Source organism: Athene noctua, chromosome 9 (genome assembly GCF_965140245.1).
Source record: "Athene noctua chromosome 9, bAthNoc1.hap1.1, whole genome shotgun sequence".
NCBI lineage: Eukaryota > Metazoa > Chordata > Aves > Strigiformes > Strigidae > Athene > Athene noctua.
The window spans coordinates 8912008-8930408 of record NC_134045.1 but is presented as its reverse complement, the minus strand read 5'-3'; positions in this window follow the sequence as shown (position 1 = coordinate 8930408).

The window sequence follows — 18401 nt, the reverse complement described above, 5'->3', positions numbered from 1 at the left end:
AGAGAATTTATTTCATTACAAGTAGTATTCTATCATTTTTACTTCTGGCTTTGGAATAAAATAACTTGACATTATCTCTCACCCCCACCCCCACCCCCCCCCCCCAAAAAAAAAAAAAAAATCGGCAGAGTATGACTTTACAAATGACACAGGACATCATTTACTACAAAAGGGAAATGTTCTGTGACTAAAAGGACATAATGTTGATTTCCATGCAAAACATGGCCTCAAGGATTTACAGAAAAGACAAGAATGACCACATGTAAGTCTAGAGTTTCACTTAATAAAACTGTGTAGCAGATTTACACTGGCCAGTTATATACCCCAGAAAAGCCATGATGATCACTGCTCACTCAGAGACCAAAACTGACATCTGCATTTGGGAAAAGTTCAGATCTTTGGGAACAGCAGAATAATCTTGAATACGTGCAAAACTCATCCTAAGGGAGCATCACCACAATATAATGAGTGAGTTCCTCTTTCATAACAGTAAATTAGCAAGGTATATATGTTCACTCCTTTAAATGTGCTGTCTAGCATCAGGGTTACTGGTCAAAAAACATCTCTGTTTAAAACCTGAACAGCAGGTACCATTGATCTACTACATATTTTCATGGTACAACTTTCAATTGTCATATTGTGGGTCATATCTCGACCCACAAAATCAATATAAACTCAGATTAGATCCACACAGTATTTCCTCAGGATGCTGCAGATGCCCAAATATGTTCAGAAAAGCAACACACAAATTGCATGACCAGCTCAACTTCTTAGAAACAGGTCCAGTTGAGTTTCTGCCATTCACCAACACAGATTACAGAGAGCAAGGTGTCCCTGGGCTCTGATGTGCAATACTAATGTTGTAGCTGTGAGAGTAAGGCTATGAGTAATCAAAAGCTTGTAGGAAGAAGTACTGTCTTTTACTAATTAACCGATGTAGCAAGTTCTGAACTGGTAAGCTTCTGGTCATGGAAGTCCTCCTCCAGTTCTGGATCTGAAATGTCAAGCTGAAGACAGCAAGGAATGCCTGCTCTGAAGGAAAAGCTTCCTAAGGAATTGAGGACAGGCTGAGTTGCTACCAATAGGTTTCCATCTATACTCACTCTCAAGTAAAAAAAAAAAAAAAAAAAACCCAACAAACAAACAACAAAAAAACAAAAACCAAAACAAAACCAACGAAACAGTGTTTAAGAAAATTTCACGGCAGAGAAAGAACCTTATGCCAGTTAGGTAAAAGCTCTCTCTGCTGAACACTCCCCATGGCCAAGCAAATAGCTGCTTGAGTGGAGCCCTTGGCTTAGCTGTCTCAGTCGAGGTGTCCTCACAGCACTCCGGTGCCCAGCACTTCACCACAGAGCATCACCATCTGTGTGCTCATAGGTGGTATAACTGATGCAAGCTGGAGAAAAAGTAGCAGTTTCCCTATAATTAGAGACAAACTACATACAACAGGTTCAAAGGAGCATGATGTCTGACAGATACTCTGCTTGCATACGGTAACAGCGGGCATCTGCCCAAAATCTCCTCTTGCACAGGGGAAAAAAGGAAAATATCGATTAAAACTATGCTGCATTTGGATCTTTTATCTTTAAAGAAATGTCTTGGCCTCACCACAATCAGGTAAGATTTGAAATGTAAGTCTTTACATTTGACTGTAACTTTAGAACAAACTGCTAAAAGCATCATCAGGGAGACTTTAGTGGGTAATGCATTAATTTTTCAAATACCTAAACCCTAGACCATTTTTTTTTTCCTAGATGACAAAAATACTAAGCAGAACGTGCTTCTGCACATGGGCTTGATGTCATGCTTAACCTGCAACAAACAGCATCTTATTTTTATTCATCTCAGTGAGGAAGTATTTTCAGACAGAAAGCACACTTTTCTTAAAGACCTATTCAAATGTACCAGAGAATACCTTCCTAATTACAGGCTATTAATTCCATAGTCTGTTTTGCACATGAATTGCTACTGAAAAGCATCACAAAACCCTGCATTGGGCACCTCAGATACACGAAGTAGTTTAAACTAAATTCCAGGCTTGTGTAAATGTATTATTTACACCACTTCTGATCATGTAATCTGCTTTGATGGGCAAGTTCACCGTTAAATACTAGCAAATCATATGCCCTTATATCTCCGTGAACGATCCCATTTGCTGTCAATTGTGTAATAGGGGCAACTTTCTTACTAGTCAAGCGGAAAAGATGGGGGGGGGGGGGGGAATCCTGCACACCCAGTGTGTCATGGCACTGGAGGAGTGAGCATTAAATTAGAGTGAGAGGTTATAAGTCTGACAGAAACCTGATCTGTATTCCCTAATTATGGAGGCTCACTTCCACAAAACTGACACAAATGTTAAGCCAAATTAAATGTTGTCTAATTAACTATCATATACAAGACTTCAAAGTGGGATGTCTACATGTTATTTAGCGAAGTAACTGGAACACGAGGACTCGCGAATTATCAGTCAAGGCAGAGCTGCCATCCCAGCTAACTGTTACAAGGTTAAGATATTTCATTCCCACGCATCCCTCCTGTTAGTGCACTGCTTGTAATATTTACAGAAAAAGGCACAGCAGTAAACAGTGTCACACAATGAGGTGGGGGAGTTGGTAGGGCACGATTCAATGGCACTTCTCTCCACGATGAGCTGCCAGAAGCGGTTATGAATGGCCCAGGTGATGGGTTGATGACTGATAAAGAGAAAAAAAAAAAAAAACAAAACATCGGTGCTGGTAATTCATGAAAAACTACACAGTGCCATGACAACTACAAGTACCAAGTGACAGCTGTCAAGGTAAATGGAGTTTGGCAATCTTTCTTTCTTAAAGGATCATCTACATATAATACGTGTTATTCTGGTGGAGGAAGGGAAGAATTTAGCATGCAGATTTTCAGATCTATTCCCTCTCTTGAGACTGAGAGGAAAAAACTAAATTTATGATGCTCTTAATTTCAGTGTAATCACTCTATATTTTGTATGGAAAAAGACAGAAAAGTGTTTACTTCCTTTCTGATCACTCTTCTTGTGCTAAGACCTTCACATGGCATCAATACAAGGAAGAGCCTCAAGCACGGGTGAGGCTGTCTAACTAGGTGACAAGGTGCCAAGGGCTCTGGCTGCAGGAGCCCTGAGTGCAGAAAGGGAGAGAGGTGGAGGCAAACCACGCTATGATGCAACATGGGAGAGCAACAAGAGATGCCCTTAATGTAGGCTGCATTATCTGTAAGAGAGACATCCATCCAGATTAGTCTCAGTACTAATGGATCCTTACCTTAGTCTAGAACTGGGAGGAGCTGAGCAACAGACAAAGCAGCATCTCGGCGTGGGCCAGCAAGCCTTGGCAAGGCTGCTTTCCCACCAGAGGGGGGAAAAGCTCGGCTGCCCCTCTGCATGGGTAGCGGGGCTCAGTCAACATGGATCCGATTGATTTGAAGAGGTTTTGTTCGTATCACAGAAGGAAACAGCTGCAGCAGTCCGAGCAAATCAGCCACCATTTCCCATACAAATCACTTCTTATCCTGTCTTAACTTCCCAAAAACATGATTTTGTTTGTTTAGGAGCAGCCACATTAAAACGCAACAGCCAACGCACTGGAAAATTGATCTGTGAAAATTTTAGAAGATCTACATCCAGCCATGGTTAATGGATAACACTGACCATACACAATACAAAGACACAGAGCTCTACTGTTTATGCACTCTTGGAGCATGGTAGGAAAGGCACGTCACAACAACAACAAAAAAAAAAAGGAATATTGGGCAAGGAAAGTGTGAACAAAGCCTGCTATTAACATAATTCTCCCTAATTGTTTTACAACTCTTAAATTGACAGCATAAAAGGCTCTGCTATTATTACCAGCTGTAGTCTATCTCTCTCTATTCACCCTAAGCTTCCAAACACTCTAGTTACTCAAAAACAAATTGAGCTAAACATTCAAACTGAAGTCAAACAAAACCGAGGATCTTCGAAGTTTAACACCCACCTACCCCCAAGAACAAATACTACCTTGCAAGGACCTATCTTTTCGTGTTATCTCCACTAACAAATCCCTCTAGGCTGATTAAAGTTTGCATTGAGCATTTCCTTGAACTGCAAGTCATAAAATTCCTGGGGCCTCATTCCTACCAGACTGCAGTCAGAGACATCTTTCCACATCACTGTCTTCAAGAGGTTGTGCGTTAGGAGCTTGCTCGCTATTTTCCCTAATCATCCTGGACCCAGCTTCAAAACTATGCACTTGGACTTGCCCACTTGCCACTGCACTGCAGGCAAATCCTCACCGATAGCGGCTTCTCCTGCGAGTCAGCTGTGGGGCGGAATCCTGACTCTTGCCCCCAGACAGGAGGGTGGCACCCGAGCTCCACCAGTACCACACCATCACTTCACAGAAAACAAGCTGTATTATATTAAATGCAACATCAGTGTTGCATGAAAAGTGGTTGAGCATAAACTAGTAATAGAGGGGAGCCCAGAGGATAATTACAAAAGATGAAGCTCTTCTCCCCTTCCCATCAAGGTTCAGAACAGCTTCAAATGTCTAAAGAAACCTGTCTGAATGGGATGTTGCTGACAGCACGTGAGTGAGATTATGGCCTGGGGAGCACCTGAAACGGTTTTTCATTCTCTTATGCCCCCCCAAGTGATTATTTCCCCATTGTTGGTAACACAGGGATAAAGAAGTGGTGCAGGTCTGGACATTTTTATATATGCTGTTGCAGCTTTCCATTTCTCATCACATCATGCTTACCAAAAATCAATAAATACATAAAACTAAAATCACTTTTGCTTTTAAATAGACGTTCTATAAAAACAATGTCTGACTGTGCAAAGTGGAGCAAGACAGGAATAAGGAGAAGACACCTATCTGGGGAAGTGAAATAACAGTGGAGAAACAGACAGCATAAAAATGAAAACGTGGTCCATTTTTTGAGCCAGGCTACAGTTTGCCTCCACTCTCACAACTCTGAGACTTCCAAGATCAACACAAACATACAAGCTTTTTACACCTGAGTATCAGCATACCTGACCTGACTTGTCAAACAAAAGAAACGTTAAAAAAATAAAAGCATTTTCTCAAGGGAATCAAACACACCCTTGTTTCCCCTTTCACCGCAGCCCTATGCTCAACTGCAGGGCCTTGCCACAGAGACCTCTCCTCTCCTTCCCCTCTCACACACAACCCCCTCCCTGCTCCTTCCCACCTCCTCCACCCTGTGAGAGCTGCAGTCCTCTGCCTACCCCTGCCCACACCGGCTCACAGCTGACAGCCCCTCCCAGATGCATACACCCTCACCCTCCTTCCCCTAACATATGAGGATCTAAAAATCTTCCTCTGTTGTGTGTTTGCCAACCATGCCAATCATTTAAACTCTGTTAAGACAGGGATAGCAGACTTGCCCATTGTTCTCTTCCCCATGCTTGAGATCCTACATCTACATTGTACTGGAATTACTCAAGAGAATGACAAATAATAAACAACTAACAATAGCACAATCCAATATCCGAAGTGCTTTGGAGAACAGACCACTGACAACTCTCAAAATCCCTCTGGACCTATCAAATACCTTTGGTGTTATGACTGAAAACACCTTTTTCAACCCAATGAGCAACTTACTGACATTTGGGGTTCCCTAGCTGGTCTTTCTTTTCCTCCACCAGATATTTGTATCCAGGTTCTGAGCTTTATAGCTTCCTCCAGACTCCCCAGATATCCAGCAACCTGATCAGGACCCAGATCAGTCAGGTTCAGGTCAACTCTCCTACGTCCCTGTGGTGCCTAGGGCTTTCTGGAAATGTCTACTCATTGCTAATGTTTCTTAATAAAACAAGTAGGTATTTTTCTGTCTAGCAGGTTGCAAACAAATGTGGTAACCTACTGCTGATCTGCAGGTTACAGTTGGGAATGATGAGGAGAATATTTTTTGAATGAAGGTCCCAGAAAAGGTCCCTTCCCTGTTTGCAGCCAATATCTTCTGAATGATACCCCAGTTTAAAATATCCTTTCTATCTGGATTAGAGATTCAAAGCAAAATTAGTAACAAGGTATTTAGACGATATTGCATAATGACTCAAGTTGTGGTATAAGAAACTGTGGGAGAGGAAAATCAGGTCTTCAGATCATTCAGAAAAGAAAAAAGTTTTTAAACAGAAAACCTTTAGAAATATACGGCTGGAAGTTTGTTTTTGCTAATGAGCATTAAAGAGGGGAAGCTGAAAAATTCTCATGCATTTGACTATTTTATAAAGACACAGAAATCTACTGCAATTTTGAAACAACTTCAGTTTACAGTTTGCACAGACAATCCCATATACACATGCTTGTGAAGATCTGAGATATAGCACATATAACAGAAGTCTGTTAATATCTGTAGTATTAAGAAACAAACAAAAAAAAAGATGTTTGAAAGCCTTCCTGCAGTGAAAAATTGCTAAGGTCACCCGTCACCAGTATATACTCTGAAGGAGACAGAGGGAACACTGCAGCCAACCAGCAGTCCTCGTGCTAGTACCTGCTGGCTGAAATATTCTTTTCTCTTGAAGCAAGAGGCAAATAAAGTGTGTCCCTTTCACCTTGCTCTTCAGAACATCATTGTCTTAGATTTTATGTCAAGACAGCAACACTACAGTGAGATTTCCATATCCATGGGATCGCATTACAAAGGAAGCCCAAGGCCAAGCTTAAGGAAGGCTGTGCAGTGATCTTCTGTATAAACATCCTGCCCAGCTTCAGCAGTCCTGCCAGTAGAAAGCATTTTGTACCCTGAAAACGTGTTTTCTTAGTGACCATGTAATCATCCCCCTTTTGCCTTCCTCCCTCTCTCCGTCCACCTTCCCCCTTTCCCCCCTAATCTAAGCTTTCTCAGTATTGTTCTGTGCAATTTTTTTCCTCCTCTGAACACTGCAAGCACAACAGCCTCAGATCATCATATCTTTCAGGATGTAGACTTAATTCTTTTTAAAAAAAATTTAGAGAAACATACCACATTGTTTAGAAATTCATAATTTCAATTTATAGATAGCATTTCAGTTCTCCTTGACTTGAACTCAGAATTTCTAGAGAATAACATACTAATCCATTGCATTCTTCATTCTTGCGCAAATGATGTGCCTCTCCTTTTCCACCTCCCCAAAAAGATTTAATAGCAAATCTCAGCCATCCAAAGAAATTTGTAACATTTTATTACAAACTTATTTCAACCTACAATTACCAAATAACTGTCATAATTATATATGAAGCTTTACTGTAAATTAAGATTAAACTGGGGTGCTGAAATAAATGCTAATATATTTAATTGTGGGATGAATTATCTTGGCTTCATTGCTATTCCTCAACAGCAAGTCTTCCAAATAAGCATGACTGAACAATGTCTTTACATAGAGTTACCCAAGCTCATCATGCAAACAAAAGTAATTTAGTGTTTCAAGCAGAGGGCACATTTTCCCTGTGTACCTTGACTTCTAGTGAATAGCTACTAATTTCCATGGGAAACTAAAGGTTTTTCACTTTTACTTTCAAAGTTTAAAATTAATCTGGTAATGGTTGAAACTTACTCTCTTCCAGCTCATTACTGGTAGGCAGAAGGAGATCCTCCTTGAAGCAGAGAGATTGGAAGAGGGCAGGTCTGTCATATATCATGTTGCTAAAGTTGAGAAGTTACAGCCCTAACAGAGCAAAAGGCAACAAGAAACAGTTAAACACGCTTCTACCTCTGTTCCATCTTGTCCAACTCTGCAGCAAGCTGCCTGTTCCAGTACTTAGCTTTCTAGAGCCGAAACTGAATTCTAATTGAAGTCAATAAAGGATACTACAATGTACATGGGAAGAGGTAACTATCAAACTGCTTGTTCCTCATAACCTCTTTCAATGTCTGAGCCCAGATCTCTGCCACCACAGTTACACTGTGTATTAGCCAGTGCCTGATCTATGCTGTTAGCTTGTTTAGTATATGTTAAAGGTAGGTATGGTAAATTTGATTTGCAACCCGTCTCATCTCATTTACGTGATGAAGCCATTGCAATAAAATACTTCTGACATATTACACTGGCCTATGACATGATGCCAATGGAAAGTGACATGCCCCACCATGCTGAATATGATAACATTTATCTGAATAACTAATATCTCCTAATAATTCTAAATTTAGCCAGAAAACATAGGAAGATAAAATGGATTGAAAAAATACCTCTTTCCCCAACATCTTCCTCAACTCCCTTCAAAATCAGCATAGGGCTCAGCAGGTGGGGTTAAGACACTTTCAAAAAGCATTGGTAAGTTTTTATATATATTTTTAAAGCAAACATACATGCACAGTTGATCATAAAATAGAAACATTTCCATACTTATTTTCAATATTCTTCATGAATTTTCTTTTCTGCAAGTCCTGGAATAGCAGAGAGTAGATTTAGATTCATGATAAAAAATGAACTTGTCAGCCATGGTCTTTATCTCAGCTCTGGAGAGTCAAGGCCCAGGCCTCAGAAGTTGTACATGAATCAACATTAAGACTTCATGGACATGCAGCATTTTCCTCTAAAAGACCTGGGAATACTTTATAAGCACTAATGAATTAAGTGTCCAGCACTTCTGTGAGATAGGGAAACACCATCCTTCTTTTACGGACTGTGGGCAGAAAGAGGTTAAGTGATTTGTACGGGGTCACAAAATAAATCTGTGTAAGGCAGAGCAAAACTCATGTATTCTGTCTCCAAGTCACAAGCTCTGGTGCGAGACCATTCCTCATCTCCACCTCGACCATGCGAGGGCTAGTGCTAGAGTCACCAGGTGTTTGAGACACAGAACCTCTCATGCACACAATCCTCATCTCCTAATTACTCAGATTTTGGAAATATTCACACTTTTACATACTTTTGTCCATGACAAAATTTTACTAGCCTTAGAATTTGCAGAAAGGTCAAAGTAAATACGTGCTTGTAATACGTGTTATAACACCCCACAGAAACTAGTCAGGACTTCCGAAGGCCAAACTGATGAGGACTCTGTAGGAAACCAGAGAAGGCTCCATCAGAACCATTGTAGCCTGGGTGTGGTCTGCAGACATTTCCCTTGGGAGACACACACATTTGCAGACCACTTAGCGGATCCCAAGAAAGTAACAAACCCCAATTCTGAAAAATATTTTGTTTTTCTCACCAGCTCCAGTAATGAGATTAAAGGAAATTTTAAATTGAATACCCAGGGCGAGAAACCAACTTCCTGGTACACCGATGTATTAAGCAATGTAATCTCACAGAGGAAGCGGTAGAGCCCAGATTGCTCAGAGCACTTAAAACCAGACAGGACCAAACAATTAGTTCCCTTGTCCTAACTGAGACAGACAATTTCTCACCTGCAAACGGGCGTTTTTCCAGCAGACAAGCTCACCCTTTAACAAGATAGGATTTTTTTTCCCCTCTGTGCACTTAGAAACATGACGAGGCAGGCAGAGCCAGTGGAAGGGCATTTGGACTGCCAACAAGGATCCTATTAGCTTCCCCAGTGCACCCACTCCAGCACTTACGTGAGCAGATAGGTTCACGCATTGGGAGGTGGGACACACTTGTCGATAACAAAATTTATTAGAGAAGCAAAGCAAATCCACATAATCTTAAGTGAAAAAGCTCATCTGTTAAGTGCCCCTGTGATGGTGTGCACTCAGTCAAGCGAGATTCTTTTAAAGAATTTTTATTATCTTGCCATATTTAATTGAAAACATTTTCATTCCTCCAGTTTTGTTAAATAATCCATTACCTAGGAAAGACCAGTTTAGACTTACATTTCATTTTGAAAGAACAGAAGAAATCTACTTGTGATATGCTAGAAAAAACAGGCCAGAGAAAAAGTGACAAAAATCAGAAAAAAACAAAAAACAAACCAAACCACCAATACTGCTATTCTCACTCCTGGCAAGCCCAATATATTTAAAACACATGCAGAAATTCAGAACTACTTACAAAGTGGACTTGAGCTGATGCTGGTGAATATCAAATGAACTATGAATGGTTTTGCAGTATGTAAAAGACATACTAGGAGACTGCTACGATCTGCCAGACAAAACCAGCCGTAGTAAACTGATACCGAGAATCTCAAGGACCCAGCTGCAGCACTAAGCCCCACCAAGCAGTGTGGGTCCTGTTACACCCAGCTAAAAGGTTGTGGCTTCAGATGTTTGGTCTTGCACAAGATTTTAGAAACCTGAAAGAATTTGTCAGATGCTTTTTCCAACAAATGTTTTAGCTGGGAAGGAAAAGAAGGGAAAGCAATTTACGTGATGTTACCTGGTTGGTTGGGTTGAGTTTTTTAAACTTAAAAATGGTCACTGTGCATTATTTACCATGACATTTTCATCATAAATTTTGTCACACCAATTGTTCCCAAGCCACAAGGAAGGACACTTGTACCAAAGCAAATCTTTGCTGGGGACACACGCATTGCCTGTGCTCCCACATGCATGCTCCTGCAAAGGTAATTCGTGTTTGGGGACTGTAAGGAGAGGAAACTGTACGGTAAGACCAACTGTGAGACTTACAATAATGGGAATTTTCTACCATGTTGTTCTTGCACATTCTGCTGGTCACATTCCACAGACTTTCAAATTTTTTTTTTTTTTTTTTTTTTAATATTCACTGTTAGATGGCAAAGAAGTTCAGGAACAAAATCTAAGAACTACAAAGCATTCTGTCCTGTTGGTATCCAACTCAACTGGAAGGTCCCCTGCTGCACTGCCAGAAAACATCACCTTTCTTCTGTCTAAGCAACTCTGACTATGTAAGGCCAAATAAAATGTGGGACCAAAACCCACAACTACAAATAACATTAGCCAGCCAGAAAAAGAGAACCCTCTGCTTTGGCAACATAGGTTGTAAATAGGTCCTCTGCATGCAGGCTGTCTAAAATGACACATTGCACCAGCATGCTTAGTGGCATTAAAAACACCCAAGGGCAGCAAATGAATGAAAACAGAGGAGACAGCACTGTTGAGGGAGGTCATCTGACTTCAGATGTAAAATTGAGGCTGTAAACTGAATTTGGCAAAAGCCACAATGGGAGACAAACCCAAAATCTTCTCATCTTTTATTTACAGGCTACTGAGCTATTAAGTGGGAAGGGCAGCTTCTTTCCATGTATTTCCAGAACTGTGCTGAAATGCAGACTGAGGGCACTGCACACACAGGTGTTTTTCAATACCCGAGATAAACAGACCCCAATCATATCCTCCCACCTCAGCTTCAGCTGGAACTGCAGCCCTAGTGTGAACTGCCCAGAGCTGAGCACTTAGCTGCATGATCAGCCCAACAAACGGTTTTATTATCTCCTCTTCCCCACGGGCACCTAAACCACTACCGAATCCAGCAGTCGTGGCTCTGAAATTCCTCCCCACACTTGCACATCTCCCTGCTGACAGGGTACCTGCGCAGCAGTTGCACAGCGGCCAGGGGTGAGGAGGTGCAGCTCCTCCGTAGTGCTGCCCTACCCCAGCCATTGCTTCTCCACGGTGGCACCCGCAGCATCCCCAGCGCGGGGGGATCCACCTGCCCACAGGCTCTGCTGGGGCACGGCGTCCTGTCCTGCAGCAGCAGGGTCGAAAGCAGGAACTCAGCAACAGCCGGAGGTACCTCATCCTGGCCTCCTACTTCAGCCTTCTCTCTTTCAGAGCTCATCACAGCCATACGCAGCTGCAGGAGGAGCCAGGATCACTCTGCCACAGAGCTCACCATAGGGTTTATATCACAAACACCTATCCAACAAGCCATGGGTAAAAAAGCCATACCTCTTTGCTTTCCCCCCAACCCCAAAACAAACCCACCATCAGAAAGTGATTCTGCATGGCTTTAGCAGGTAACCCAGAGGCAAAAGACCAGCCAAGCCCTCCTTTCAGTTCAGAGACTTCACCCACCTTGTTTTCTTAATTCAGGTTGGCTGCATGATTTTAGCTATTTCAGAGTTCAGCAATGAATGTGTAATGCTTCTGTCTTTCAAGCATAAGTTCCTTTGCTATAATGTGTCTGATGGGTCAAACCCCTACTAAATCATGTTCATTGTAAAGCAATACTACCACCACATAAATTTAAGCCTTTTAGTGCAGGGCTTTCATCAACTCATAATGCTGTCCATGCAGCAACATCTAGACACTTTGGAAAGCCTAATTCTAAGTTCAGGCTATGAAATGCTCATTTTTCTCTTAAAACCTCTTTTTATCACCATTTCTTGTTGCCCTATGGTGTATATTGATTTTATATATTATACAGCAGGAGAGATAATTGCGTGCAGAGAGCTGTGTGTCATTTAAGAAAAAAGAAAATAAGTAAGTCTATTTGGCAAAACCATGAGATGAGCTGAGTCAGTAGATTTCACTCTTCCCACAGAAGTACAAAGCAGTTGCAGGCTCTGCTGTAACCTAAATTGTAACAGTTACAAAAGTAATCATTAAGTTAGAATAATACATCAAACTCACAGACCTCCCAGGGACCCTGTGCATTTGGCTAAACAATAATCTAGCATTCGTTCATCCTCTGCAGTAAAACAAAAGGTGGGTGTCCCCTTTGTCAGTATATCATGAAAACTGGACCAGGTGGCTAATCCTCCTCAGGGAACTTGAACCTTGGCAAAGCATCTACCAGAGGCTGAACAGATGCTTAGGCACTCATTAACCAATTCATTTCATCGTCACACACACGATGGGAGTGTAACATTAAGAGCCTCACAACACTGCTTCCACCCCCACATCCAAGAGCCGAGACCAAAAACCCGCCCCTCTCTTGCTCAATATGACCCAGGCTGGTAATGGGGGTTTAACTTTTCCAACTGTCTGGAAACATGTAGATCAGCATCACAACACAGTAGGAACCCAATTGCGGAGCTTTTTGATCAGTTGGATCTGAGTTTTTGAATGTATTGTTGTGGTCCGGCTTCCCTATTTATAATAAAGCAGCAGCAGTAGGAAAACCCTCTCTCCCTGGGCCCAATCCTGCAAGCACAGGCAGGCAAGCTGCCACCCTCCTGCACCGGCAGGCTCCTTGCTGCAGGCCAGGTATCTGCCGGCAGCTGCAGAATCGGGCCCTAAACACCACAGACAGCTTGAGGATGACTTGAAACTTCACATTACCCTTCAATGACAGGGTGGCTCTAGTAACACTAGCAACTGCCTGAGGATGGTTTTTTTTAAAAAGAAAATAAAAAGGGAAAACATACACCAAAAGCTCTTGGAGGTATTCAAAGGAGATCTAAAATACTGGGGGGAGGGGGGTGTGTGTATCAAGTATAATTTCAATAATACAAATACAACAGGGGATACAGCAAGTCACAAAGAGCAAAGCTGATTTTTTCGTGGCATAGTTTTAGGAGTTTAAGCCATTAAGAAAATAAGAGGCAATATCTAAAAGGGACAGAGGAAAGAAATTAACTCTGCCTCAACAAGCTGTTGAAACAGAAAAATAGAAAACCTCTCTTGTCGAGCTGCTTCCCTTTTATGCTGGACAATAACTGAAAGAAGAGAGTCAGTACCACCAGAAACCACAATTTAAGGAGAAACAAGGAAGAGACTCCTGTATGCAACCATACTTTGCTTTCAGCCCATTTGCTTTCTTCTAGCATAGCACCAAGAGATAACTGCTCCATTACCTATGGAGCTGAAGGGAGCTGCATCACTGGAACACCATTCAGCACAGGACCTTGGTAAAACCAACATGCAATTGGAGAGTCATTCAGCCAGGGCTGCAGGAAAACTTCCATCAGTGCCCAAGTATTTTTGTAGTTTAAATCTCATTTTTCACACTAGGTTCACACTTGCTTAAACAACAGAAACATCCATTGGTACAATGCTGTGATGTTTGGTTTGGTCAGTTAAAAATCTTAGCTCTGACTGATACCATGCATTCACCTCTGGGATGGGCATCTACTTGAAAAAAAGGGATGTAGAGTTAGTCCAAGCTCATACTGAAAAACATACATTGAATATTTTTATCTATTTTTATTTTCTGAAAAAAACAAAATCTTAATTGTTGAAATGAAGTGTGCTAAAGTTAAATCCTGCCTTAGGAATCAGAGGCTGTTAAACCTGGCAAGGCTGGACTGGCAGCAGGTCCTGGGGAAATCTTTTGTTTTAGCTCTGCCTGCCTACTTTCTTCCTACCAGCCAGAGAGCTCATAGCACGCTGCCGTACTTGCCAGGCAGCAGCCAAGGTTATGGAGAGCCTTAGAAGTAATTTTGAGTGTCCTTTGGCTAGGACTAACCTTCTTTAAAGTTTATATTTTTTAGTCTCTGTTTCAAGTTGGTGTTGGAGTAGCTTGTGACATGCTTCCAAAGGTATGATGATGGTGGATTTTGGAGGAGAAAAGGTCATTTTATCTTTAACTTGAAGGATGAGAAACCAGCAAGGGCCAGAGACTGCCTTTGTGTGTTTTACAGCACCGGGCACAGTGGGTACAGAGATTGGAAGAAGAGATGCCAAAGAACAAAAATAAAGCAGAAAGGAAAAATGCCTTTACAGCTGCCAATCTCCAGGCAACTAAAGCCTGCAGCCCCCCTTCTTCCTCCATCCTCAGAGGGAGACCAACTGCTGCAGGACTTACAGGAATTGATCCTGGCAATGACAGACAAGATCCAAGCCTCAAAAACCTTGAGGGGTGAACAGCTTTATAGAAACAGGCTTTAAAAAAATAAATAACTGACTTGTCCCAGGCCAGAATAGAGACTTCTTAGATCCCAGATCACTGACACAATAGTCAGCAGTGGTGCTACTATCACATCAGTGCAGCTGCTCGCTCATCCACACGAGAGGCTCGGTGCAGCTTTTAGATGCCAGGACAAAAAGCCCAGTCCAGGTGCAGCTCGTCCTGCTGTGAGTCAGGCCGCTGGCAAGACCCCAGCAGTACTCCCATGCTGTCCAGTTGCAGCAAAGGAAAAGGGATGGGGGGAAACGCCACAAGTGTATTTATGAAAGTAGAAGCTGATGACAATTATTTACACCCAGCAGTAAATCACAGTTACATCAAACGTTTGGGTACCCCAGTTCTGTGCATTGCATGAGAATTACAGAGCACGAGGGGTTTCTAGTTGCAAGCAGGGAAAAGCTCAGAGAGCTGAAGCAAGGTGGGCACTGAGATGCAAGCACCCAGGAACCTCAGAGACACCCCACATGGCTTCAGTGTTCACATGGGGTGCTCCTTCCTACACTTTGAGCCCAAATTTGTAAACCTGTTAGAGAAAAGCTAACTTTCTCAGCAGCACTACCTGTTCAGGAAACATGCAAAACTCAAAGTCCTGATCCCTTGTGACCATTGCTGTGCCCCAGCAGACCATCAACAGGGAAGAGGTGTTTATTTGCAACCTTGACCTTGTTCATAACCATTCTGCACTTACCTGTATCACTCCCACAGGCTTTACTGACTGCAGCCAGGTACCTGCTAGGTCACCACTGCCCCCTGTTACACACTTCCATTGGCGGCTGCTCGTCACTTCACTGAAGTTCAGATTCTTCAACCAAAACCAGACAGCGAGGGGAACCTTCAGCTAACAAGCCAAAACTACTTCTGAAAGCCAAGCTAAAAAAAGAGCATTGCTTTTTTTAAAACAACCAAGCGAAGCCCCTTCCTTACAAGGTTCCCCCACAGCAGACAGAAGCAGCAGCCCAAGCTGTGCTAGCAGGTGCCATTTTATGCCCCCAAGGTGTGGGGTGGGTGCAGTTAGTGCTAAGTGGCTGCAGCTGAGAGGCTCAGGGGCTGGGCAGGCTGACGGCAGAAGCTCCAGCATCTGGGCTGGGGCAGCTTTGCCCCTGCCCTGGCTCAGCCCATGGGCCATTTGTCCCGTAATTATTTTTTGAAATATCTCAGGACAAAGACCCTTTTAAATTTCAGAACAAGAAATACTCTTACAGGCTTTGGCACTATTTACCAAGCTGTCTTTTTTTCTCTTTTTCCTTTTTTTTTTTTTTTTTTTTTTTCCCAGCATTACAATAAACTTTCTCTGCAGAGTGACTTGCAGCAGAAACAAATGTTTGCAAAGCAGGAGAGTGGCAGCAGGGGCATCTCTGCTTGTGCTGGATGTGGCACTGCACAGGCACAATGCTGGTCCTTACCTGCTTCTGTCAAGAAACAGGCTGTCCTGGTCCAGTGCTGTCTAGACAGTATGTCCTTGCTACGTGTTCAGCTTGAACACAAAATCTATCCTGTGAGCAGGTGCCAAGTGGAACGAAAGCGTCTTCAAAAACAAGTATTCCATCTCTCCTGCCTGATTGTCCTATTTCTAGAAAACAAATCAGCACTTTAAAAAGGCAAAAGCATGCCTTGCCCAAATACAGCTTTTTTTATTGGAGAGGCACAACTGGCTTCAAGCTCTCCTCCTTTGCCTGTCATCCCAGAAAAAACCAAACCAGAACAGAAATGAAGTCAAATATGCTTTATTACTTATTAGCTGGTAATGTAATACCTTCTGACAAGCTGAACAGTTGTAGCAGGCGGCAGTGGAAGTCGCTACACGGCCTGTTTAGAACGAAAACAGGAATGAGAGACAGCTCTGAAAGGGAGTTTTTGAGCACAGCTCAACCATCCTACCGTGCCCAAACCAAGTACTTTTATCCAGTTAATTTAGTGAATGAATCCCTCAGGGTCTCCAGCCATCTACCACTACAGCTCATTAGAGCCCAATATCCGACTTTTCATGTTGTATCACTGAAAGCACTTACGCTTAAAACGTAATTAAACTTAAAACAAACAAGATCTCTTTTCCTCCCTCGGCAGCCCCGGGACCTGCCCCCACAGCCCCTGCCCGTGCTGACAGAGGCACGCACCTCCGCAGCGCTATTTGGGAAAACACCACACGCTTCCCCCACCGACGGCGTGACATTTGCCCAACGGTTCATCCTGTGAGCAATTAGAAATCTAAATACTGGGTGTAATGCCTGGCTACTGGGATTTAAACTCGCAGATCTCTTACAAACGAGTAATGTGGTAAGACTTGCTGTCCGACGAGGTGTCTTATTGAAATATCCCAGGCTGGTTCGCTTGTCACAGCTGTCGTTTCAGCCATTTGCACTTACACTGTATTGCTTTCATTACAAAAATAGAAATTTGTGTCCTAAGTGCTGTTACATTACTAATGCTAAATATTTAATTCCCCGGGGTTCTAATTATGGTTGAGCACTGGCAACACTGATTCTACTTTTTAATAACAACTGTAAAAGCAATTTGAGCATTTTTCAATTAATTAAATACATAGTGTACGAGTAACCTCTTGTCATTTTGCCCTCCAGGACCTGAGCTAATTTGTGTGGAATAAAATGTTTTGAAAATTAACTGATATACTAGTCTGATCATTGTTGTTCTATTAAATTATAGTCTGCCAAATGAGCAGTGTATAATAGTTACACACCATACCGTTTCCTTATTTATGATGGCGTGGTGGTTTTTTGAAAAAACTTCTTCAGTGCATTTCTAGAGAGCACATTGGAGAGGCCTAATTAGCAGGCAGGAGATGGTCTACGTACACGAGCATCAGCAGACTTACAAGTGTGGTGAGTCTTCAGCGATGAAAAAGAAAGCCTCTCTCCGTTCTTCAGACACCATTTTCACCTTCTTTCACAGCTGAAATTAAAAGTGTTAATTAAATTACTTTCTCCTGCATAAACTCCTATGGATTAGATAGAAGTTTACATGGGAATCGACTTGCAGTATTAAAACACGTGAGTAGTTTAGAAACCAATTTTTTGTCTTCAATTTGCAGAACCCAGTATGAAAAGATTTGCCTGTAAGATGAGTTTGTTGGAATACTTGGACAGTTAAAATTACCTAGCCTGCTCACACAGACATCCAGGTATAAAACTATCTTCTACTGCATATCTAACACAATGTTAAAACTAAAAAGTATATTTTCCATTTATACAGTCCTAGAACTTTAGAACACCAATACACAACAGCACCTTATGCATCCTGGTGAGGGAAACTAACCACCTCTTTTCTAATGTCTCACATCAAAAAGAATGCAAAATCAACTAGGAAGAATTAGCAAAAAACCTAAAATTCTGAAAATATTTTTCCCACATTTCTATTCATAGCTGATGAATAATGTTCTTTCAGCATGTATTTTAATAGTGTATTTTTTTTATCGTGTGGAATAATAGTAAGTCAAACATAATTGCTTGAAAAGTGCTTAAGGTTAAAACATCCCAAAATATACAGGTGAAACTTGGATGGTTTTAGCCAAATAATGCAATGGTAAGGGCAACATTCTACTTTGAAATCATACAAAATATGGATGATAAATAAACAGCCAGTCCAGAATACACTACTAAGACTCTAACACTGACAAAGCATTTCAGGAAGCAGAAGTGTCTTACTAACACACACTGGTACCACAGGCTTCCCAGGTGAAAGTTGCCTGTAACTTCATTATTGCTATTTA